This window comes from Girardinichthys multiradiatus, chromosome 11 (assembly GCF_021462225.1).
Source record: "Girardinichthys multiradiatus isolate DD_20200921_A chromosome 11, DD_fGirMul_XY1, whole genome shotgun sequence".
NCBI lineage: Eukaryota > Metazoa > Chordata > Actinopteri > Cyprinodontiformes > Goodeidae > Girardinichthys > Girardinichthys multiradiatus.
This window is the reverse complement of record NC_061804.1, coordinates 5,764,397-5,791,697: the sequence shown is the minus strand read 5'-3', so window position 1 is coordinate 5,791,697 and position 27,301 is coordinate 5,764,397. Positions and strand designations below refer to the sequence as shown.

The window sequence follows — 27,301 nt, the reverse complement described above, 5'->3', positions numbered from 1 at the left end:
TGAGAAGGACCTGTATATCAAGCATAACATCAAAGCATTAGCCTTAACACTCCACTTGTAGTAAATCTGTTGGGGTTCTTCTTGGCAGTCAGACAAGTCTGAGTGCTGCTCTGCCAGACAGGACATGGTTAAAAATAAAAAAATGCCATTTGTGTGCAGCATGACTGCAGGAATTCTTCATTTAGGCTGTTTTCCCCCTTCTGTGTGATGAAGCTGGTTCGTGTCTTTTCTCTGGGTCCGTGGTGGTTCTTGCATGAACGTCACTCTGGGTGAGCCTCTTCTTCTGAACCACCACCGCCAATTAATGCCCTTGTGAGAAAAAAAAAAAAAAAAAAACATTATTTAATTTATCAGAAATATTAGGAAATAATAGAGTTCTGTTCCTCTTTAGTTTTGTACTTTACAATACTAGTTGTGGCTATTATGGATTTCACATGAAGAATGATCAAATGTACCCCAGAAAGTAGTGAAATAACAGTTTATTTAGAATCAGTTTCAGTGTCGTTAGCCAGCCACATTGTATTGCCATTTCTTACAGTGCTTGTACAGTGCAGAACGCTGGGGGGAGTCACTCCCCATTGACTGGACATACAGCAAAGCAAAAGAAAATATGCTCTAGGTAAAACTGACGTAACCTTTTCTTTACTTTCCCGCTGATACCCCCAGGCCATGCCGACCTTGGCGGACAGCCCCAGACCTCCTTAAAAAAAAGCCGCTGCTTTAGGTTTTTTGGCTTTATCCCACAAGGTGTTTACATATGAACTTCTTTTGGGCTGCTTTTGAGTCCAAATTTTCTCCAGGTATTTCAGGTTTTTCTCCTGCAGTTTATAAACATAGACTGTCTGTGTGGTGTTTTACTCCCTGAATCATCTGAATACTCTTTATCACATGCAGCCTACCAGCATCAAATGCTATAGAATATTTTACAATCTATTTTCCCAACATAACAAGTATCACTGATCAACAATTGTTTTCAATTAGAAATGAGGAACAAATATTTATATTTGTACGAGTACAACTTATATTTGGAAAAACCACCTGAACAAGTAAAAAAAAAATAAGGCTTAAAATGATTTAAACTGGACATGTTGGGGTTTACTGGTTGTTGTTTTGTATGCTTTTTTCTTCCTGTTATTGTTGCACCATGTACCTTAGTTCTGTGCATTTTATCTCTACTGTTTCTGAACCAAAAAAACTCCTAATAGCAAGAAAAATCCCAAAATGCTGCATGAATGTTTCAGAAAAATACAAAGTTAAAAGGAAATGAGCATATAATGCAGCCACAGCTGTGATGGACAGAAAGCACAATCAGTTTTTAACTTTCAACCCAGGCTTCAGAAGGAGCAGCAAGGCCATGCCTAAGGAGTTACATTATTTTTTCATGACACCGTGTCCCAGGATGAGAGCTTGCTTTTCACCATGGGTTCTCAACATGCAAAGTTCCCAAAGCCTAGAATCCAGGAGCAAACCTGCTTTCTGTAGAGCTTTAAAGAAATGTTTTACTTCCACCGTGTGTCTGACTTCAGCTTTTTGGCCTAAAGCTACTGATAATTCAGGCAATGGGGACTGAAAAGGATGGTTTAAGCTTTGATTCTTCGAAGTTTTCTGTCTTCTTTGTGTCCTCCAGGGGTCTCATTGTCCTTTTAATTCGTTTTTCTTGGGTTATGGAACTGAAGCATTCTCCTGAAAAAGCCTTTCAAATCAAACATAACTTCAAAGCTTTCAGACACGTTTTGATCCGTGATGACAATTGTTACACAAAACAGCGGCAGCAGCAGGACAAAGAGTTTACATAAATACAGCAGCAAACATGGGAGCTAGAAGATTAATATATACTTCTGTCAGTTTCACCGTAAAAACACAGCATATAATTACAGCTTCTCTCGTTATTTCAATGCATACCCCAGACATTTTCCTCTCCCATTCTTAAAAACTCTTATTGTGAGTTGCTGTAGCACACAGTAGGCCACAATATTTATTAAGATTTGGATATATGCCAGCAAACACGTTTTTCTCCTCTTACAATAAATAAAGCGGATTTAATATATTTTGTGCAAGGACGAATGGGTCAATAAATACATCCATGGTTTTTTTGTCAGTACAGTTGATGTCATGACTAATATACTTTTTTTATTAGGGAAGATTTTACATATTTCAATATGAATCACAAAGGAAGGAACAATTTATTCAAATAGCATCCAATTTAAATATCCCGAGCTTCCACACACTTTGTGCTTTGTGTTGATGGTAAAATGAAGCAGTGGGATAAGAATGGGGTTTGTTATTACTGTCCAGGACTGGATTAGTAAGTGAAAAAAGCAGAATAAAAATAAATGTTTGTTCCAATATCTAAAAATGACTTGGTCCAACTAGTGAGGTTTTCATTCTGGTTTTTACATAAAAGATTCATAAATTACTTCAATCGATCTGTCACTCCATCCTTCTATCCATCAAATTATCTATCCATCCATCAATATATCCCTCTTTTGGGCGAGGCGCTGGTGGTGTAGGGGTTAAGCGTGCGACCGTATATATAAAGGTCCTCAATGTGGCCATCCCAGGTTCAAGTCCTGGACCTGGTGACCTTTGTCACCTGTCTGCCTCCAGTCAAAATATGAAAAATAAAGGCCTCCAGTGCCAAAAAATAGCTTAAAAAAATTACATCCTTCTTTCCATAAAAGATTTACAAATTACTTAAATCCATCTGTCACTCCATCCTTCCATCCATTCATTCATTAATCAGTTTGTCCTTTCTCATCTATTTATTCATCAAATTATCCATCAATCCATCCATCCATCTGTCAAATCAATAATGGTAAATGGACTGAACTTATATAGCACCTTTCCAGTCATACAGACCACTCAAAGCGCTTTACACTAGAGCCACATTCCCCCAATCACACTCACTAACGCTCAAACACCAATACACAGATCAGTAGATTGAGGTTAAGTGCTTTGCCCAGGGGCACATCAACATATGGCAGGAGCTGGAATCAAACACACAACCTTCTGATTGCAAGACAACTACTCTTCCTACTGAGCCACAGTCGCCTGTCCTCACATCCCCATTCATTCATTTATTCATCCATCAATATATCCTTCTTTCCATCCGACCGTTCGTCCGTCCATCCGTCTATTCATCCATCTATCCATCCATTGGCTCCATATTTAAAGCCTACCATAGCAAATGTCAAGCACGGTGATGGAGGGGTGATGATGGGAGCTTGTTTTTCAGCCACAGGACCTGGATACATCGCGGTCATTGAGTAGACTCTGACCTCGAATGTAAACCAAAGTTCTCTAGAGTTGTCAAGAGGACAATAATCCCAAACACAGGAGCAAATCTAAAAAAATAATAGTTGTAAATGAAAAGAACCAAGTCGGTGCAACGGCTTGGTCAAATTTCAGACATCAGTCTGGTTGAAATGCTGTGGTGGGACTTTTGCAGAGGTATGCAGAAAGGATTGTTTGCAAAACTCAAACATCTGTATGATTAGAAAGATTGGTGGGCTAATATTCTTACATAAAGATGTGAGATTTAGGCAGAACATTTTTATTTCAAGTCATTTCTTCTTCAATTGTCCTTCAGCATAAGGCTTTATGTCTTAAAAAAGATAAAACTGGGAGTTCTGAGAGCTTTCTGTTCACCTGTTTTACCTGCTACTAACCCCATCCAACCTCTAGATGGCACCAGACGCACGGTAGGAGCTGAGTCCACAGGTGTTCTCCATCAGCCTCATCAGGAGAGGAGCTTAAGAACCCAACGCCTCCAACACTCCAGTGCCTGAGTGTTAACCTGCAGTGGTAATTCTAGCTGGCCAAGACAAATCTCTGTGATTTTTTCTGAGTACCTACCTTCCCAGGTTACCTCCAGTTCCGACCTTCTGTATCCAGTCTGCTTGTGCAGAAAACTCTCTTTGCAAGAGAACTTCACGGATTATCTTCTCAGTTGGCTACATTCGGGTTTCAAGGTTCCTCAGGCTTCCTGTGAACGAATCTGGCTCACCCTCCACCATGCCCCCCTCCAAGATTATCTACCTGGTGCCACCTCTACCTCAAGTGCAAGTAAGACAGGATTACCTGGACCTTTAACTTGCCCGACACGCTCCCGGAATTTCCATCCATCTTTCTTCTACCCCCCCCTGGCGGATCTCCAAATCATCCTCTGTAAGCAAAATATATTAAGATCAACAACCAGAATATTTTCTGCCACTTACCATTGATCCCTTCTCCATACATTGGCAAGTTCCTGGATTCTCCAGCATTCAATTATATTTCATAATAAACTTGTTAAAGCTTTCCTGTTTCCTGAGTGTATTTCTGCATGTGGGTCAAAGTGGCTAGAAAAACAATGACAAAAACATGAAAAAACTCTGAAACTGAACTATGATCATGTCCACAGACATCTGGCATTATTAGAGGTTTTTCTATCTGGAAACAAAGTATTCTTTTGAGATATTGCAAGATTATCAAGATATTTTTCATTGCAGATCATGTCTAACATTTCCTTAAACAAAACAAACCAGCTTTGCGTTTGTGCTTATCTTTTAATCATAACTAAAGGCTTGGACCTACACCCAGTAAACATTGTTACAAATTCTTGAACTTTTGCAACAATCTGTGAATCAGTCGATGTTTTTTTTCCACTCCTTCCTTCAGCCTCTGCAGGATGATGGATGTGGCTCTGCTAATCAGCTCTTCACTGCTCCTCATCCTCTGGGAGACCCTCCACTTCATGCATTGTTCCATGTCCTTCTCCTTCCTCTCTGTCTCGTTTTGTTTCCTCTTTCCTGTCTCTCCTTCACATCTCCCGTCGCTTGTGCTCGGTGATGAATGCCGCTTCATCAGCCCCCGCTATCTGGAGAGGCTCTCGGGCCTGTGATGCCAGGGGACCCAGAGGACAGTGGCCGAGCCAAACCTTCCCAACGAGGTGCTCATTAAAGTCATCATGGGAAACTAATGAGGATAAATTTGGAGTCTGGATGTGGTTTAGTACCCTGGGAGTGCTAGGCTTGTCTCATAGTATCTGTTCATCTGTTATACACCAGACTATAGGACGTCTTTCACTCTGTTTGGGCTGTCTGGTTTTTAGTTCTGCTTTCTTTCAATTCCTAGTTTTATTAGAGACAAATCAAACTAGCATTAAACTGAACTACAAGAATATGTAAAGTGGGGAAGGTACAATGTGAAAGGGAAAGGTATAAGCAAGGTTCCAAACGATATTTTCATTGGCTGCGCTCATCTGAAGAAATATTCAAACCAAATATTTTTGGAATCAAAGCCAAAACTAATCTGAAAACATTAAGATTTCTACAAATGCATTCAATAATTTTGCACAAAAAGAAGTCAAAAAATATTTGAGCAATTTATCTTGATTAAGGTCATAAATTAAGAACTACACTTGTAAAATATTTATTGTTAATATTTGGTCAAGAAACCATATCTTTTTGCAAAGTTTGTCAGCAATAAGGACATTAGAGCAGGAGCTGTTGCTCTCCATCAATCTGGGAAGGGTTATAGGAACATTTCCAAACAATTCATCCAGAGTTCAGACGAGGCCTCAAACTAAAACAACGGATTCATCTCAGACTCTAAAAACATAATTTAAAGCTGACAGGATAATAAAAAATACTGAACAGATGTGGCTTGCTTGAAGGAGGGAAACTTCTTTTTTCTTAAAATAACATGGGAGCATAACCTGAGTTAGCAATGCTGCATGGCGTCTGGAACAATTTGTTTTGGACAAATGAGACCAATGTACTGACGCTTGGACATAATGAACAGCACCAACACCTCCTATTTTAAAAGTAAATGTGAGCCCATCTGACTGAGAGCTGAAGCTTAGCCCAACTGGGTCATAAACAAGACAATGATTCCAAACACAGCTATGAACCTACAGCACAGTGAGATTGAAAGTAACTAAGGATTTGCAATAGTCCAGCCAAATCCAGTCCTCAGCCTGACTGAAACTCTGTGATGGGACCTTAAGAGAGTTGTGCCAGAGCAAATGTCTGGAAGTCTCAATAAGCTGAAGCAATGTTGGAAACCAGAGTGAGCCAAAATTTCTTGACAACAATGTGAGAGTGATTAAGTGACATGCAAACTCAATACTGAGAGTTATTGCTGCTAAAAGTGGTATTACAAGCTCTTCAGTCATTTGTGTACGTAATTGTTCCCACACAATAATAAATATTAACAGTGTGAAATCTGTAGTCTGTTTTCATTTTCTTAAGGTTACATTTAAAAAATTTTAAAGTCTTTACCAATTTTCTTTACTATGTGCAGCTATGAAGGATCGGTTCTTTGTCTATATGGTTTTATGGTTATTTAAGACTACAGTCAGTGTATGGCATTATAGACACACCCACTAATGAACCCAACTGAACACATTAAACTCAAAGATTGAACCTTGACCCTCTAGTTGTTAGATGACCATTCCTTTTCTTGAGTCATCACACCTCCAACAAACCTCCTCACCAAATTACACCAGCCTTGATGGTGTCAAACAACCTCAGGAAAGCTTTCTGAAGCTTCTGAGCCCATATTCACAATAAAGATTTTGCAGTCTGGCATGTTCTTAACTAATTTTCCTTCATAGTTTTGATCTTTGATATCTCCTGTCTGCTCTGTGTGTTTCTAACTTACTGAACTGCAGCCGCTCTCCCTTCTCCTTCCTTGCTGTTCATTGACACTTTGTCAGATCTTCCAGTAAATGTGGTTTCCTAGGCCTCTATGGTCCCATCTTTCTAAATATGCATTGGATTTCTTATTGGTCAGGTCTTGCTTTCAGCCTTCTTCGCTTGATTGCATTTCAGTCCTCAAGCACCACATTTTATGGCAGAAACATGATTTATAACCCTTAACGCTGCTCGTACAGTTTAACATTTTGAATAGAAGCTAATGTTAACGCTGACTTTGTGGTTTTTTCTATATCAAGCAGCCTTGTTTCTTCTGCCAAGAAAAGCCTTAAAGTTCTCACAGTTTTCAAAAACAGAGACTTTCCAGATTTGGTTGTTTGTCTTGAACTGATTGATTCCTCCTGTTTGGAGGCCGACTTTTTATTATTTAACTAGAGAAACACAAGTTTGTCAGGTTGAGCATCAGCTGAAACTAATAAAGATAATACTGTTTCAGTACACCAGCTCAAAATTCAACTACACTTAAATTGATTACATTTATTTAAAAGGACAGTTAAAACCCACAAATGGAAACTGTCATTAACTTGAAAATAGAATTCACCTTTCAGAAAGGAAGAATCTGTCAAAACTCTAACTTGATCTCCTCTTTAGTTTCGTTGTTGTGATAGTCTTAAGAAAAACCTCTGTGTTTTTGTGCAACTTTAATTTACAATTAACAGCTGAGAGTTTCTGGGCCTTTTTGATTCCATGGAGACTTCTTGGTCCAAATAGCAAGGTGTCCCATTAGCAGAACCTCCTGAGCCAAACTAAATCTGTGGGCTGAATGTGTTTTCAGTCATGGCTGAAAAATCCAGGGTTAAAAAAGCCTCCATAGGTTTGCAAGAATTTTCTACACAATGTTCATCTTTTCTGTTTATAAAAAGGCAAATGATGGCTGGATCTATCTATCTATCTATCTATCTATCTATCTATCTATCATAGGTCTTCATAAGGAATCCCAATGCATACCCAGTCTGGGAGGGATAAAACATTTACTCCTTCCAGAGGGTTCCGGTTTTGCCTGGCAGTCTCCTCATTTGTACCTGGAATCTTGGCCTTTTGGTTATGATCCATATGATCTGTAAATGTGTAAATCAACATCTTCACCTTTCTACCAGGCTCCTTCTTCACTAAGAGTGAAAATAGTCACACACAGAGCCAGCTCCATCTATCAATCTCTGGTTCCACTCTGGCAACACTTGGGAAGAGACTAAGATTGCTGAACTCCTTCACCTATAGACTACTAATTAAAGTATGTTTGCCTGAGGTGCTGTGCTGTGTGCCTCAGTTGGCCGATCTCGTCCACCATGTTCAGAGGCTGTTGTCCTTGATGTAGCTGTACTGGGTTCAATTCAAGGGATTGGGCCATCTGGTGCAGGCCTTACCCTTCTCTCTCAACTCTGTCCTGTCAGGCTTCTATTGAATAAATGCTCCTAGAGATGGACTCTCTTTAAGTCACAAGTTAACAACTCAAGTTGGCCACGACTTGTGATAATGATGCTAGGATTGGCCTTAATCGAAAGTAGCTTGCATTAACTCCCCCGCTTCACATGTACTCACCCTCTTGGCTCAGTAACCTACCCCCCTTTCAGCTGTGGAGGTTAAAAATGGCAACCCCCCTTTTCTCAGTATACCATGACCGACTTGAACAGGTTTTCTAAAGGAACTGACGTGTTTTGTAAAGTCTTTTTTTACTTTTTCTTTCATTCTGGGGCCTACTCTGGCATTTCTGTGAATATTACCTAACTACTATGTAAGCTGGCTGACCGTTTAACTTGTTTGACTTAAAAAAACAATACATGTAATATCTATTTTTGGTGGACAAAGGTAAAAGGTTAATTTCATCTTTAATACCCAATGAGTACTGCCTCCTAGAATTTGTACCGAGAAGTTCAACGATGATTCAGCCTAACCTTCATTTTCAAAGGGCTTTCCTTCATTACATTGTGTAATTTGGATTCACAATGGTCCAGGGACTATCAAGCCGTCTGTGTCATTTAATTATAGGTGTATGAAATGAGAGTTTTTCCTCCTGCACTCCTCTAATGCTTCCTGGAATTGATAAGTGAGAGGAAGCTCATCACATTACACTGCAGAGCTGTGATCCTGCTTTGTTGCGGCTCACTCACACTAATGGGCCTCATCAGCTTCGCAGGCAGATACTTGACTATTAACCACAAAAAGAGGCAGAAGTCGGAATGGGAAACAGAGAAACTGGGATGATGGGGAAATGTGGGAAGCAGTGAAGAGGGAGAAAGACTGAGCACAGGGAAGCTATCCACAGCAGTTGTTCCATCCAGAAAATACAAAATAAACAGATTGGTTAAAATAGAACTGAAGCTTGAATTTTCATCCTTAAAATTTAAAGTTCTAGAAACCAATTCAATCTAAAATGTATCTCATCCTTCATGTGATATCCTTCATTTAAATCCAGCCTACAAGCAGTTGCTCTACCTTTCAAACCAGTTCTTATGCCTGCTGATATCACAACCTGTCATTTATCAATTTTTGAAGACAACTGTTGTCTCGTCAACCGTAGCTCGTTTTGTTTAATTTGCAGTTGGATTGTATGGGGTAGAGCCGTTTGCATCTTACTCCCACCTCAGAGATTGAGGGTGAAGTTTCATGGAGCAGCCAGCTGCTCGGAGCAGGATCCATTCTAAAGCGTATTTCCTCTAGTCAAAATAAAAAAGATGTATTATTAAACAAAACAACTCTGTAGCACTTTTCCCAAGATATTTGATAATAAAAAGTGACAAGAGGAAGTGAGGTTAAACATTTAACAATACCAAGACCTTTATATTTGAGCTGTTGCAAAATGTTTGGCATGGTTTTAATCTGCTTGAGTGGGTCCTGCTCTGCATAACTGTTAGCTATAATGTCTGTTAGCTGGACCACTGCTGCCAACTTAGTGACTTTGTCGCTATATTTAGACTTTTCAGACCTCTCTACCAATCTAGCAACTTTTTTTTTTCAAAAAAGTGACTAGTGATACATTTATTGACATTTTATGTTACTGGAGACTTTAGCTACTACATGTGAAAGCACCTATCGTTCTGCTGTTAATAAACTCAGCAGCAGCGAGTGCAGACATGAGTCCCTCAAACTTTCCGAACACTGACAGGTGCAATCTCAAACTGGCCTTGTCATGCAACAAACCTGCCTGCAGTCAAAGCAGAGAAGAGACCCAGTCAACTTATTGTTCACATTGAAAATGAATCACGCATGTGTAAAACAGTTTCTGCTCCAGTCCTGGTTTACAAACCCGGATGTAATTACAATGTAAATATAACTTAATTTATTTACTATATTTTAACAAAACTTATGTATGTAGTGTGGGTTCAGGCAAAGCGTTAAAGTTATGAAATTATTACATAAAGTTAATTTGTAGTTCTAAACATATTTAGCGTTTTTTACTCACTTGTTGTCTTGTCAACGTTGATATTCCGCTCTCCAACAGCCTGGTTCACAATTACAAATTACATGACATCATCTAGCGAATTTCTAGTGACGTTTAGGACGTTTTGAGGAGTTGGCAACAGTGAGCCTGACTTTGATTAGCTAAACTTCTCCACAACAGTATCTCGGACCTGCCTGGTGTGTTCCTTGGTCTTCATGATGCTCTCTGTGCTTTGAACAGAACCCTGAGACTATCACAGAGCAGGTGCATTTATACGGAGACTTGATTACACACAGGTGGATTCTATTTATCATCATCAGCCATTTGGGACAAGATTGGATCATTCAGAGATCCTCTATGAATCTCTGGAGTGAGTTTGCTGCACTGAAAGTAAAGGGGCCGAATAATATTGTACACCCCACTTTTCAGTTTTTTATTTGTTAAAACATTTGACACATCCAATAAATTTCATTCCACTTCATGATTATGTCCCACTTGTTGTTGATTCTTCACAAAAAATTTGAATTTTATTGTCATAATTGAGGTATTTTGTGGTGGACCAGAGGCAGACAAGCATGGAGGAAGCAGAGTGGGATCAAACTCCAACTTTAATTTTAAGAGATAACTCACATGAAGATGAGGTGCAGGGTGACAAGATAATCCTGTACAAAAATCCAAAAGACATCTCACGAGGACATGGAAGAAACATAATGACACCGCATGGAACAAAGGACGAAGGCATACTTAAATACAGACAAAGGTGGACAAGAAAACAATAAGGCAGGTAATCAGAGGAACAGGGAACAGGTGACACAAGGAGGCTGGGAGGCAGAGGGAACAGGTGAAACTAATACAAGTAATTAACAAGACACCGAGCAGACCTAAAACAAAACTATAAACAAAGATAAATAAAACATAAGAATCAAGAATAACATGAACTAAAGGAAACTGAGAACCTCGAGGGAACACAACAACCTAAGCACTTAACAGAATAGGAACCAAAAGAGAACCCTGACTAAAAAATAAACAACCCTAAACAAACACTGACTGAACCAAAACTGAGGGTGAAGCAGAGGAAACGAGGACTAGAATAAAAGTAAACAATAACTAAAGGTAACCTATAAAAGAGAAAATAGAGAACAAGGATAAACAAGAGGAAAAAGGCTAAAGGGGACCGGAGGACTAATAATAATAATAATAATAATAATAATGAAACCATTCAAAGAACAAGAGAGCAACGCCAAGGGAACAAAGGGTGAGAGAACACACTGGGGGGCAGAAGAAAACTAGAACTGTAGGAAAAAATAGAAAACACAAATACAAAACCATAAACAAGAAACCACAACTAACATGAATACAAAACACAAGTAAGAACATCTAACTAAAAGGTAAACAAAAACACAAAACCACAAACAGAGTCCAAAACATCACATCCTGACATTTATATCTTTATGTTTGAAGCCTGAAATGTGGCAAGAGGTTGAAAAGTTCAAGGGGACCAAATAGGCACTGTATGACTATTACTTTTTATGACCAAGCGTTAATTTGACTTTCAGGAAAAAAGTTGGAACAGGTCTATTTTGAAAATGAGAATTTATTTCTCAACGAGACTTAGCCTGTATAAATAAAGGCCAATTTAAAAAAGGAGCTGTTAGCGGATAGACTGAACAGCCTCAGATGCCAGACTATAGAGAAAAAAGCACCGGGTCTTTGGAAAATCTGTGGTCTATCCAAATGTTGACACATCGAGGTCAGTATAGACAAATCAATTTTTCTTTTCAATCTAGAGACTAGATGGGGAGCAATACACATCCCTTACAAAACTCTATGCCTAATCTCTAGGAATGTTTTTTGGGGGGTTAGACCTTTTCTTTGTCTTGTTCCTTCTGTACTTGTGGTGGTAGAGTGTTCTTCACCAATTGTGCAGTCAAAATTTGAACAAAAATCGTATATTTCTTGTCTAACTTTAAAGCTGAAGATATTTGATTCACCTGAATCCTCTTCTACGCTCTCTGGAAAAGCTGTAGCTACCAGTTTATGTCTACTGCTTGCACTTCAGCATTCCTAGATGGCTTTGCAGGTATTTCAAAATGGAAACTCATGAAAGTTTTGTCACAAAAATGTATACCCAAAGGGTCTTTTTAATTGCAGATATGCCCCAATATTTTCACCAATATTTTCTTTATTGGCTTATGACTGCAATTTGGAGCTGTGGAGGATCTTGCAAGAACGTTGATGTGAAAGATCAGACTCAAAGTACCCATCAGAAACTACCCATCAGAATCCCCATCTGTTTCCCAATTCATCCCTAATTTATATATCTTTATTAACCTCCAACTTTATTCACTTTCTCTACACTAATTTAACAACCAGAACTCGAGCTCAGAAATCTATTTGATACAGGTCCCGCTTTGGATTCCAGGACTGACTTCCAAACACAGCGCGACTCTGAATTATCTGCATGAGATTCAGCAATAACAAGGGGACAAAACCCGCTGCTGGTTTTTAAGTAGGCACGCTGAACACACACCCACATGCTTGCAAGCACTCTCTTGCAAACCTATGAGCTGACAAACAGGCTTGAGAGATGATTATTATGCATAAACATATGGACAAGTTTCTGACTTCAGATGGTGCTCTCAGTGGGATTTGGCCTTTTCTTGTTCGCGGCTCACCTACATCGGAGAGGTCAGAGGATGACGCTGCAGCAGCCTGATAAACAAATGCGGACATTCCTCCAAATTTTTAAGTAGCTTATTTCACTAAACATGAATATTTGTGAGTTTAGTCACTACTGAGGTGAATTGAGTTCAGTAGCTGTTTATTCTAAAGAATTAGTTTTGTCAACCATCAATGACTAAATCAAAAATGGATAAAGAATACAACTGTCCAGACCTATGTTGAGTGAAATGCAAGACAAGGTTAAAACTTTGATTTTTACTTATAAATAACCAGCCACTCAGCTCAGGTTTTTCTGAGCTTTTTCTATAACATTTTACCGTTATCTGCAGCTGACCTCTCTACTCTGTTCGTTGCTTCCATAGACAGAAACTGACCCCTCAGCCAGACGGAGCCTTCCGGCTAATCCTCCTTCATACTGGCCGAGGTTGCTGAAACACTCCTCCCTGAAAGTGCTTCTCGCAAACCCCATTGATGTCGGCACGTTTCCATGAAAAATAAAATTTCACCAGGCAGAGGTTCTGATCCTGGGGGACGGTGTAATGACTGGTGTGGGTTAATATACCTGACAACAGAACATTCAGATTTTTCCGCTTGCTGCTTCGGCATCCTTCAACTTGAACTACAAGAATACTGCGAGAAAGAAAATGGCGGATTCACTGGATTGGTTAGCCGGAAGTCCATGACCATCTTTAGAGGTTTGACAGAAAATGCTGTGACGTAACAGAACGAATCATAATAGGAAATGGAAAAATCTGAACAGACTGACCAAATATGACCCAAAAAGCATCTAAATATATTATTGCAGGATCTGGAGTCACTAAATTCAAATTTTCTAGATTTTCAGAGACACCCAATAAACAAAAAATGTGTTTAAGAGCTAAAAAGGTGGATTTTGCATGATATGTCCCCATTAGGGATCAAATTGCTTCATGGAGACTAAGGAACACAGCAGACAGGTCAGAGATAAAACTGTGGAGGTTTAAAGCATGGTTAGGTTAAATAACAATAAATCAAGCTTTTCCAAAAATTGGAAAGTGTATGGCCAAGAGGCCTGTGGTAACTCTGGATTAGCTGCACAGATCCACAACTCAGGTGAAAAACTAGTTGCACTGTACAAATCGGTTATGCCAAGATGAAAACCACTGTTAAAAGTAAAAACCATAAGAAGTTCTATTTTCAGAGTGCTTTGGGCCTTGTAGCATTTAAATGAAGGTGCTCTTGTCAGATAAAACCAAATCATATTAAGCATATCACTCTGAACTCCCCCACCCCCATTGTGAAACATGGTGCTAGTAGTGCAGTGCAGTGGGGATGCTATTTTCAGCAAGGACAGGGAAGCTTGTCAGAGTTGAAGTTAGAAGTTTGAAGGAGCTTAATATAGTTTAGTACTGGAAGAAAACATGTTGGAAACTGCAGTAGACTTTAGTCAGGGGTGGAGATTCACTTTCCACAAGAACAATGACCAAAATATATAGCCAAAGCTAAAATAGAATGGTTTTGATCAAAGCATATTAATGTGTTAGAAAGGCCCAGTCAGAGACCCTAAATCTAACTTGAACATTAATGTTTCCATCCAGTATGAGTTTTTCCTCACAATTATGTACTACTTTGAGGTAGCCTGTCCCATAAAACTCCAATTACTTACTCTGAAGTTTGTGACAAAATGTGGAAAAGTTCAAGTTCAAGAGGTGTGAAAACCTTTGCACTGTATAAAAAGGCTCGGAGTCACACATTGATGTTCATGGGTTTCCACCTTTATTCCCCTGATTTCTCCAAACAAATAACTTTAAAAAATTCCTTTATTTTAAAATTCTATCAGATTTTTCCATTTGGATTCCAAACTTGATTTATTCAGCTGCAGTGAGTACAGGAGGACATTTTACTTTACAAGATTTTTATTTACACCTTTCTGTCTTGTAACTTTTCCACTGAGGCAAAATGTAAAAAAACAAAAGGTTATTTTTTGCTGCATAACTGGCCTCAGGCCAGGGAAGGTATATATTAAAGAACGCCTAAACTACTTAATGTCTGCAGGCATGCAGGCAATAGGGCTGCCATATGCGCTCATGAGCTGCAAGCAGATGTTGTAAAATTAAGGGTGGGAGGATAGAAGAAGCCTGCTGTAAAACTAAGTGGAAGCAAATTAGCACAAATTAACAACAGGACATTGATTTTTAGCTCTTAAAGGTTAATGCGGTTTGTGACTCCTCTGTCTGAGACCTGTCAGGGAGAAAAGAAGGGAAAGTGAGTGAGAAAAGCAGAGAATATGATATTAAAAAGAAGGCCACAGAAAGACTAAAGGGTGAAATGAATGTTATTATAAACAGTTCTATGTTACAAAGATTGTACATTACACCTATGAGCATAGCAAAAGAGGAGGTTGGTAGGTAAGTGTGAGCCAACATCTCACAATAGGTTTAGAGGTGATTAGATTTCATGTATCAAATCACACTTTTGGCCCTTTGGTGTTGGTACATAACAACTAAATGACAAGAACAACACCAGGACAATGTTTATGGGCTTTAAACAGGATTTGATTAGGTTCACAACCAAAGTTCAGCAAGTTTAATTTCCTTAAAAATTATGACATCTTTATAGAAACCTAGTTACTGAAACCCAACCCTCATGGTAACAACTTTAACCATCTATTTGACCTCATCTTGGCTGAGCTGGCCTTTTGCTTTAAGTCCTTTAGGCTTTTTTTTTTTTCTCAGGCAAGACAAGCAAGGACCAAAATTCTAGCTTAAGCACTTGAAACTTTACACTCCAAACAGTGGCTTTTACAGGTTAGTCCATCAATACCCTTTTCAAGCACAAAAATGTACAATAGTTGACTTTAATTGTGCATCCAAATAATATATACAACAAAGTTTTGAAAAATAAATGTGAGTTTTCCACACTTTCACATACCCTTAAGCCTGAACCCTGCCTCGTCACAACTGTAAAACACATTCTTGCCTCTCAAGGGGTTTACATTATTTATTTATTTCAACTTAATTCATTTATTTATATAGCGCCAATTCACAACACATGTCGTCTCAAGGCACGTTTCAAAGTCAATTCAATTGAATCATACAGATTTCAGGTCAGGTACATACATTCCAGTTGATCCTACTTATCAAACAATGCAGTCAAATTCAGTTTATCATTCATATTGGTTAAAAAGTTTTCTATCTAAGGAAACCCATCAGATTGCATTGTGTCAGTGACTTGCAGCATTCACTCCTCCTGGATGAACATGTAGAGACAGTGGAAAGGAAAACTCCCTTTAAGCAGGAAGAAACCTCCAACAGAACCAGGCTCAGTGTGAGCAGCTGTCTGCCACCACCGTGTCTGCCTCACGGACTAAAACTGGGAGCTGGTTCCACAGGAGAAGAGCCTGATAACTAAAGGATCTGCCTCCCATTCTACTTCCAGAGACTCTAGGAACCACCAGTAAACCTGCAGTCTGAGAACGAAGTGCTCTGTTAGGAACATATGGAACAATCAGATCTCTGATGTATGATGGAGCTAGATCATTAAGGGCTTTATATATGAGGAGAATTTAAATTCTATTCTGGACTTATTCCATATTAATTGACTGACTAAGCAGTTTCTTTTTCAAAGACTCCTATCCTAAGATAACAACCTCTGATTTGTCTGAATTTAGAAGCTGAAAATTGAAAGTCATCCAGGTTTTTATGTCTTCAAGTCATGTCTGTAGTCTATCTAACTGGTTGGGGTTGTCAGGATTTATAGATAAATAACCCTGTGGTACTCCACAATTAACCCTGGAGTTTAAAGATGATTTATCATTTACATGAACAAACTGGATTCTGTCAGACAGATAAGATTTAAACCAGCCTAGCGCTGTTCCCCTGATCCCTCCAGCATATTCCAGCCTTTCTAAAAGAATATTATGATCGACTGGATCAAATGCAGCACTGAGATCTAAGAGGACAAGTACAGACACAAGTCCATTATCTGAGGCCATAAGAATATCATTAGTGACTTTCAGCAGAGCTGTTTCAGTGCTATGATGAGCTCTGAAACCTGACTGAAACTCTTCAAACAGGTCATTGCTGTATAAATGCTCACACATTTGATTAGCAACTATTTTCTCAAGAATTTTAGATAAAAACGGAAGATTGGATATAGGTCTGTAATTTATTAAGTCATCTTAATCAAGCGAAGGTTGATTAAGTTACGGTTTGATTGCAGCTACCTTAAAAGCCTGTGGTACTGATCCAATTACTAAGGATAAATTATTCATATCTAAAATGGGGCTGGTAATCAATAATTTGGTTGGGAATGGGTCCATTATACAAGTTGAAGATTTAGAGGAAGTTAATATTTTTGATAACTCAGAAAGCTCAGCTGCATTAAAACAGTCCAAAAACAGATCAGGTTCCACATTTACTTTCAATGCTGTCTCAATTACTGAGGATAAAATAATCATGTTCTGGAGGATGCCAATGATTTTAGTTTTAAGCATATAATAAATCACTAAATGAAGATATTTCAAGCCCATGGTTATTGAGTCTTTCATAATTAGACTTTGTGATTTGTGTTAAGGGTTGCACAGTGGCACAGTTGGTAGCACTGTTGTCTTGCAGCAAGATGGTCCTGGGTTCAACTCCTGGCTGGGGGTTTTTCTGCATGGAGTTTGCATGTTCTTCTGTGCATGTGTGTGTTCTCTCTGGGTACTCCAGCTTCCTCCCACAGTCCAAAAACATGACTGTTATCTTTTTTTTAATTGGTTTCTTTAAATTGTCCTTAGGTGTGAATGAGTGTGTGCATGGTTGTTTGTCCTACAGGTCCTTCTCAAAATATTAGCATATTGTGATAAAGTTCATTATTTTCCATAATGTCATGATGAAAATTTAACATTCATATATTTTAGATTCATTGCACACTAACTGAAATATTTCAGGTCTTTTATTGTCTTAATACGGATGATTTTGGCATACAGCTCATGAAAACCCAAAATTCCTATCTCACAAAATTAGCATATTTCATCCGACCAATAAAAGAAAAGTGTTTTTTATACAAAAAACGTCAACCTTCAAATAATCATGTACAGTTATGCACTCAATACTTGGTCGGGAATCCTTTTGCAGAAATGACTGCTTCAATGCGGCGTGGCATGGAGGCAATCAGCCTGTGGTACTGCTGAGGTCTTATGGAGGCCCAGGATGCTTCGATAGCGGCCTTTAGCTCATCCAGAGTGTTGGGTCTTGAGTCTCTCAACGTTCTCTTCACAATATCCCACAGATTCTCTATGGGGTTCAGGTCAGGAGAGTTGGCAGGCCAATTGAGCACAGTGATACCATGGTCAGTAAACCATTTACCAGTGGTTTTGGCACTGTGAGCAGGTGCCAGGTCGTGCTGAAAAATGAAATCTTCATCTCCAAAAAGATTTTCAGCAGATGGAAGCATGAAGTGCTCCAAAATCTCCTGATAGCTAGCTGCATTGACCCTGCCCTTGATAAAACACAGTGGACCAACACCAGCAGCTGACACGGCACCCCAGACCATCACTGACTGTGGGTACTTGATACTGGACTTCTGGCATTTTGGCATTTCCTTCTCCCCAGTCTTCCTCCAGACTCTGGCACCTTGATTTCCGAATAACATGCGGAATTTGCTTTCATCCGAAAAAAGTACTTTGGACCACTGAGCAACAGTCCAGTGCTGCTTCTCTGTAGCCCAAGTCTGGGGAATGCGGCACCTGTAGCCCATTTCCTGCACACGCCTGTGCACGGTGGCTCTGGATGTTTCTACTCCAGACTCAGTCCACTGCTTCCGCAGGTCCCCCAAGGTATGGAATCGGCCCTTCTCCACAATCTTCCTCAGGGTCCGGTCACCTCTTCTCGTTGTGCAGCGTTTTCTGCCACACTTTTTCCTTCCCACAGACTTCCCACTGAGGTGCCTTGATACAGCACTCTGGGAACAGCCTATTCATTCAGAAATGTCTTTCTGTGTCTTACCCTCTTGCTTGAGGGTGTCAATAGTGGCCTTCTGGACAGCAGTCAGGTCGGCAGTCTTACCCATGATTGGGGTTTTGAGTGATGAACCAGGCTGGGAGTTTTAAAGGCCTCAGGAATCTTTTGCAGGTGTTTATAGTTAACTTGTTGATTCAGATGATTAGGTTCATAGCTCGTTTAGAGAGCCTTTTAATGATATGCTAATTTTGTGAGATAGGAATTTTGGGTTTTCATGAGCTGTATGCCAAAATCATCCGTATTAAGACAATAAAAGACCTGAAATATTTCAGTTAGTGTGCAATGAATCTAAAATATATGAATGTTAAATTTTCATCATGACATTATGGAAAATAATGAACTTTATCACAATATGCTAATATTTTGAGAAGGACCTGTATGTGTCTCTGTGTTGCCCTGCAATGCACTGGCGACCTGTCCAGGGTGTACCCTGCCTCTCGCCTGTAGACTGCTGGAGATAGACACCAGCTTCACTGTGACCCACTATAGAAGAAGCCGTATACAAAATGACTGACTGACTGGTTCTATCAGCTCCTTTTGAGCCAAGTGAAATGAATAGAGATTTAAATTAGGGTCATTTATTGGTATAAATTAAATTCATTAAACTAAATTAAATATTTTATAAATACAAAGGTTCACCACTGAATGATTAAAGCAGATATTTCAACTGTGAGTAGTCTACATTTCGGATGGATGGACAGACGGGGGGATGGATGGACGGAATGAATAATGGCTAAAAATACAAATGTTTTTGATAGTTATCCAAACCTAAGAAGTACTCAAGATTTTTTCAGAGGGTATAGATTTCCTGTGAGCAAACATGGACTCCTGTGATACACATCAAGTCAAGTGAAGTTTATTTATAAAGCCCACCAAAACCAGCAAGACACTCTGTCACAAACATACGTACACACCCACACATCTTGCAAGCTGGAGCTGAAAGCACTTTATATTTTTTAAAAAGCTCATCATGCATTTTTCTGACATCCATATGCGCTGTGTGCTGGCTTTGTGCAGACAGCTACATAATGTGAGTGTCTGAGCGAGCGCAAGCTCATGCCTGGATTCTTACAGAATAAAATGCCATCATTTATATTCATATGCTGCCTGAGGAGAAAGAGAGAAGCACACTTTGTATTCGACACTAATGCACATAAGACACGGGCCCTTTTTATAAATAATGATTCATGCTTCAGGCTTTCAGTGTCCCTTCTGAGCTGCTGTAGTGTTCCTCGTAGGTTTTATAGCCAGATACTTTTGTAAATTGCATCAATAAAACAGGTGCGATCATTATCGACTAATTTCTTATTTTAATGTTTAATTGTTAAAACATTTCTGCAAGCAAAATGGGTGCTGACTACCTTAAGTGACACCACAAACTCTCTGCATATCTTGAACAATAAGACCATTCAAATGGTAAACGGTTAGAGAGGAGGTTGCTTTTTTATTAAGGACAGGATGCACAAGCTGAAAGCATCTTATTTCTAACAAAATGCTATGTGGATGAGTTGAGTGGTTGCACCAAATCAAAAGAGTCGGATGGATTGTTAAATGTGTCTGATAGTGTCTCTTTGGGTTTGGGACCACTTCAGTTATTGTCTCAGTTTTTAGAGCTCTTTAACTCTGGCATTACTTCTAAAGCGCAGCCATGTAAAAGTTTTCAGTCCTAACTAAATGTTCTAATTAAGCCAGTGGAAAAGGTATTACTTATGTATGTAGTGCTCTCCTTGCTGCATTTTTAAAATAAAATCTCACTCTATTAAGTTTGGTTTTCATTTTAAATTTTGATCATTTTATCAAAATGCAGCAATTTGAATTAATGTTCTGAATATATTTTGTTTAAATATAATTTGTAAGGCATGAAACCAGATATTTTCTATGTAAAAATGTACACATTGTGATAAATTTATTTCAAATTTGTCCTTGACTTTTGTAAACTGTTTTTTAATTGCTTTTGGACTAATGGCTTCTTCCAATTTGAGAGGCCTTTGAGCCCAGGTCGGTATAGGAGTCATTTATCTGTGGATGAAGTTAATTCTTATAACTATTAACCAAAACCACGACAAATGTCAGTGTGTTATCAACCGTTTCACCGAATGGTGTGGAACACTAACCTTATCTCGACAGATAATCAATCTTACACAAAATAAAAAATGAAAATTTATTAAACCAATTGTCCTTCTTACAAACTACTATTCTGGTCAACAACTTCCACCTAATTGTAATGAGAGGTTCTGAGGACCCGAAACCTCAGTCAGACACAACAGATCAGATTCAAAAGACAGGGAAGGACGCTGGATATTACTCACTCAAGGCTTTCGAAAATCTGGCAATGTTTGTCTGTCAGGGAGCTGCTTATAAAGGAAGGAGAAAATGGGGAGCAGGTGAAGTGTAATTAGGGAGCTGGCTAGGGAGGAGCAGGTAAAAGATACAAATGAGAAATAACACAACAATTTGGATTAACTTGGAAAGATGAACAGAAATAGTGGGAGTCAACGAGTTCCACATAGGCAGCGCCTTTTTAGTTCTTTATCAGTGCACATAAGTGCGTCATAAAACCCCCCAGGATGGGAACTCCATGAACACAAAGGGCCACAAACAATTACATGAACACGAGGCTCAGTTCGTAGCCTCAGTCTGCTTTAAGAATCTACTTTAACGTCAACTGAGTCAGCGCTCAGTTGTTTAAAACGCAGTAAATGCTTCTGAGTTCAACAGTATAAAACAGCAAATCAAAACAGTACAGCATAAACAGTTCAATCAATATTGCATGCAACAAGTTAATACCTTGGATTAACTAGTGGTGATCCCAATTCACATTAACTATGCCTCACCAGACCTCTAAATACACCTATCCGATTTAGTATAGAAAGAACAAAATTACTTTGACGTAGATTTTTTCTCTTCACCGGCTTGAGGATGGATCGGGGGTCTGAAGAAAAACACGGGGGAACCAGGGTCTCATGCGTCCATGACGAGCTCAAAAACGTTCAACTTCTCCTCCGTCCAAAATGGAAAAAAAATGAGGAACCGTTGCAGTCAACTGGAAAATAAGGAGGAAACTTGTCTCCTTGGAAACAAAACCTCTGTGGGTTTTCGCCTGTGCCTGGGTCACGTCTGATGATCTTCCATCAAGATATGGATCTTCTGATCTTCATGTATCAGACAGATTTCCAGCTTTCAAGCTCTTCCGGGAATGGCCGGTGTGGAGGAAAGCAAACCCTCCCATGAGCTTCAGTTTTTCCTGAGATGTGTGTCCGAACGTAGTCTCGTGATACTACGACTGGAAATGGCAGTTAAGGGTTTGTTTCCACAGGTTTTTCTTAATTCTGGTGACATCAGAGCTGCGACGGATGCTGAGCTGTGACGCATGCTGGGAGGTGTAGTAACAGTCGATTACCTGACCAAAATGGAGGATGACCCAACAACATGTTCATCTCTAGGACACAAAACAAAATCTAAAACTTGCAAAGCCATGTCAACATCAGCTGGACCTTCAAACAGGGTTAAAGGTATAATCATGTATGTAAACCTCTGAATTTGAAGAAAGTATAAAGAAAAATCATTTTGCAAATAGAAATTATTTGTCGGATTCACCAATTATTCGTTTATTCACTAAAACCAAAAGTGTAGTTGGGTCCAGTTAAATCTCTTTGAATCCAAAATCATTTACTTCAGTAAATCCATTTCCTGCAGTGCTGAGAATAACCAATTCATCTCATGTCCTTGGTTACTTTGCAAACAAGCTCTTCAATGAAAGTTTGCACAGTCTTTTTGAGTTTGACAAGATGAAGTCTGTCGTATAAGAGCTGCTCCACCTTTTTCATAGTGAGTAAGGCATGCAGGAGGTCGGGACTCTGCAGCAGGAGTACATATTTACCGATGTGATCCAAGCGTCGGTTCCATCATGAAGAGATCAGGCAGAGGCGGCCCGTGATCCTCCTGAGCAGGTGACCTTTCCACAAGGGAGCGTTAACAAACCAGAGAGAGAGAGAAGGAGAGAGACAGGAGGATGCTGGAGAACTAAATGACGCTGACATTTGTACACTGCACAATGTTGACCTGCTGGGATCTGATCATGCTCCTAAATCTTAGCTGAACACTTCAACATACACTGACACTTCACCTTCAATGCAGGTATTTCTTTTCTTTTTTTTTCTTCTTTTTGACCATGTCCTGTCCAGCAGAGTAGAGTTCAGAATTGTCTGAGTGCCAAGAAATAGGCCAACAGATTTACTTTTACTAGTGGAGCATTACAGCTAACTCTTCAAAGTTCTGCTTCATATTTATGAAAAGAAACTATTAGAAACTGCTTTGGGATTATTTCAGTTGTTATGGACACAGAGACAGAAATGAAAAGGAAATAAAAGAAGCACGAAAGAGAGAAAGGGTGGGCAAATAGGAAAAGGGGCAAGAAGGAGAAAAGAATGGAGGAAAGAAATAAGGATGTAGAGAATACCAAAAAGTGCACGGTACTTATCGATGCAAGATGTATTTAGTGGTAAATGCAGCTCAATATAGAACATTTGTGTATCTGTTAACACCTGAATCTAAACACCTGTGGGTCAGAGTGTGAGCGCGCTTGTGTATACAAGGTTTCTCCATGAAAATATGCAATAGCGAGTGTGAGGAGCCACAGACCTGGCCCCCTGGACCCAGGACAGATAAGAAGGAGATCCGAGCCACAGACATCCAAAGGCCCCCGAAAGCACAGGAAAAAAATTGCTGGGACTACTGCAATCCCCCCAGAGAAGAGCAGGGGAGAGTCCCAGGGAAACCACCCAGCAGCCACAGTGCATAGGCCCCAGGCCCCTTCCCTCCAAAGGTGGAGACAGGCAGACCGCAAAAGCACCTGAAGCTGGGCTGGGCTAGCCTGGGCTGGTGCTCGAACCTGAGTGACCCCGGCCCGGATCCCGACCCCCCACCCCGACCCCAGTCCCCAACGACCCCCATCCTCATCTTGAGAGGGGACCATGTACAAAAGACAGGTCTACATGGTCCAAACTAACCGCCAACCCCACGCCACCCTCTAGCACGTCGCCTCGATCCCCCCCTCAGACACAACAGCCAGAAGAACAGCACACCACCAAGCCCGTCCAACCATTCGGCCAGCGCCAGCAGCCCCAGCCCATCAGTTCGTGAGAGGGAAACATGCACCAGCCGGGGCACCGGGCCTGTCAGGTCAAGCAAATCCCACCAGCAGCTCCAGTGCAGGCACAAGACACGCTCCACCCCCCCACCCACCCGACCACCAATCGTAGCCATGCGCCCAGCCAGGGGCAAGAGGCACAGAAGGAAGCATTGGAGGAAGGCCACCACAGCATGCCAAGGACCGGGCACCCTGCCAACCCCACAACGAAACCCCAGAGGTGCCCCAGGATGCCGGCCACCCACCCTCCCGTACGGCACACCTCGACTCACCAAGCAGGCCCGCCAGCCCCTCCACCAAAGCGAGGCCACACCTCAATCAACACTGCACACTGCCCGGCCAAGACCCCCTCGTCGGAGCCAGGCGCCCCCACAACTGACGGAACTGACCGAAGCCAGGGACTGAGATCCAAGGCAATACAAACAATCCTGAGAGGGCTGAAAAGCCAGCTGAAGCACTAGACAACCCCCAAGACACGAACCCCAACTCCAGCCTAAATCCCGACCAGAAGGCTTGCTTCCTCTCCCGGCCTCCGAACCCAGACAGCAAACGGGGGTGTGAGAAGACCCCAAGCCTACCTCCGCCCGCTCAAATGTGGTGTTGATGCATGTTGTTGTAGTGTGCATTTAAAAAGAAAAACAGGAGCGGAGGGTCTGCCATGACTCCAGCACCCAGTCCCCTGCCCGAAGGAGCCACCGACCCCCAACAAAACGGAGCCAGCCGGAATCGTGCGCAGCAACGACCAATAGTGCAGCCCCACTACAGAAAAAAGAGCAGACCAGCCGGCCAAGCGCAACCAGAATATGCCACACAAAGGAGGGCACATGACAAACATGCCCAACCACCCCCAAACCCTGGGGGCAGAGCCAACACAGCGCACAGTCTCTGATGCCTGGCACTGGACCGCAGCCGCAACCAGGCAAGCAGGTCAACAAAGCACGTTCCACACCAACACAGAGGCCGCCAACACGAAACACCCGACCCAAAATGGCAGGCCCATCCAAATGGAAGCTCCGGGCCAGCATAGGCACATGCAACCCCCATAGACAAATGGACAGAGACTCCCAGGGTCAGCCAGGCAGTCAAGCAGACCCCGCGATGCACCACCCCGCCCACCCCGTGCCCAAGGGAAAGACACCCAGCAAGCAGAAGGGCGGCACAGAAAGGCCACAGCAATCACAGCAAAGAGTCCGCATTTGTGACAATCAGATTGATTTATTTTCCCTCACAGAAACCTGGATGCAGCAAGAGGATTATGTTACTATAAATGAGTCAACTCCTACTACTTATTTAAATTTTCACATCCCTCAAAATACTGGGCGAGGAGGAGGAGTAGCAACCATTTTTCAGTCCAATTTATTGACTAGTCTCAGACCAATCAATATCTACAACTCTTTTGTATATGTAATCCTTAGTTTTCCTCTTCCAAATTGCAAAGCACTAAAACCACTTCTGTTTGTTGTTTATGTACCGTCCATTAGATCCTTACTCTCAATTTTTGATCAGTTTTCAGACCTTTTATCTGATTTAGTGTTAAATACAGATAAGGTTATTATAGTGGGGGATTTTAACATTCATGTTGACACTGAAAGTGATAACTTAAATATAGCGTTTAATACTATCTTAGACTCAACTGGGTTTGCACAAAACATTAACAAACCTACCTACCTTTGTCTTCATTCTCTGGACCTTGTGCTAACATATAGCATTGAGTGTAAAGACATAACAATATTTTCTCATAACCCTGTCCTGTCTGACCATTTCTTAATAACCTTTGAGTTTAATTTAACCGAGTACTCCACACCTGAAATAAAATTTCATTATAGTAGATCATTATCAGACAATGCTGTAACAACCTTTAAAGAATCTGTTCCACTTTTGATTTCCTCATTATCACAGAAAAGCATAGTGGAGGGCAATAATTTTGTTTCTGCCCCTTCACAAATTGATTCTCTTGTTCAGTGTTATTTCATCATTGCGTGGTGCATTAGACAATGCAGCCCCCTTGAAAAAGAAGGTAATTATTCATAGGAGGCTAGCTCCCTGGTTTAATTCAGAGCTGCGTACTTTAAAGCACAATATTAGAAAATTAAAGAGAAAATGGCACTCTACACACCTAGAAGATTCCTACTTAATCTGGAAAAATTGCCTACTGTTGTATAAAAAGACACTTCACCAAGCTAGAACAGCTTATTTCTCATCATTAATAGAAGAGAACAAGAATAATCCTAGGTTTATCTTTAGTAAAGTTGCTAAACTTACACAGAGTCATAGTTCTGTTGAGCCATCCATTCCCTTAGCTCTTAGCAGTCATGACTTTATGGGATTCTTCCCAAATAAAATTTATTCTATTAAAAAGAAAGTCTTTGACATACTCCCGAAGATGATTACTTCATCCTCAGCAAGTGAGACAACATTGGAAGTAACTGTAGAATCTGATCTGTGTTTGGACTGCTTTGATCCTGTGGAGCTTCCTGAGTTATCAGAAATATTAGCTTCATCTAAACCTTCAACATGTATGTTAGACCCAATCCCGACCAAATTATTTAAGGAAGTGTTCCCTCTGATTACCAGCCCCATTTTAGATATGATTAACCTATCCTTAGTAAATGGATATGATCACAATATTCTCTTAGAAAGGCTGGAATATGCTGTAGGGATCAGGGGAACAGCGCTAGGCTGGTTTAAATCTTATCTGTCTGGCAGACTCCAGTTTGTTCATGTAAATGATAAATTATCTTTAAACTCCAGGGTTAATTGTGGAGTACCACAGGGTTCAGTACTTGGGCCAATTCTCTTTACTATATATATATATGCTTCCAATAGGTAAAATTATCAGGCAGCATAGAATAAAATTTCAATGTTATGCTGATGACACTCAGCTTTACTTATCCATGAATCCTGATGAGCCCAACCAGTTAGATAGACTACAAGCATGTCTTGAAGACATAAAAACTTGGATGACTTTAAATTTCTGCATCTAAATTCAGGCAAGACAGAAGTTGTCGTCTTTGGACCGGAGTCTTTAAAAAAGAAACTGCTTAGTCAATCACTTAACCTGGATGTCATTAAATCACCAAAATTAGAAATATCCTGTCCAGGAGTTACGCTGAAAAACTAGTCCATGCATTTGTTTCTTCAAGGCTGGACTATTGTAATTCGTTACTATCAGGATGTCCACAAAATGCAGTTAAAAGCCTTCAGATGATTCAAAATGCTGCGGCAAGAGTTCTGATGAAAATTAAAAAGAGAGATCATATTTCTCCTACTTAGCTTCCCTTCATTGGCTCCCTGTTAAATCCAGAATAGAATTTAAAATTATCCTCCTCACATATAAAGCCCTTAATGATTTAGCTCCATCATAGATCAAAGATCTGATTGTTCCATACATTCCTAACAGAGCACTTTG

General features: G+C 40.3%; 1 long non-coding RNA gene across 1 annotated transcript in view; it reads right to left on the bottom strand.

The window, feature by feature from the left end:
• Positions 1-22,143, bottom strand: part of LOC124876832 — a 156,643-nt gene extending 134,500 nt beyond the window's left edge. Inside the window, exon 1 of the long non-coding RNA XR_007040384.1 lies at positions 21,628-22,143. This is a non-coding gene — a long non-coding RNA (uncharacterized LOC124876832). The remainder of the gene's footprint in view (positions 1-21,627) is intronic.
• Positions 22,144-27,301: the final 5,158 nt, after the last annotated feature.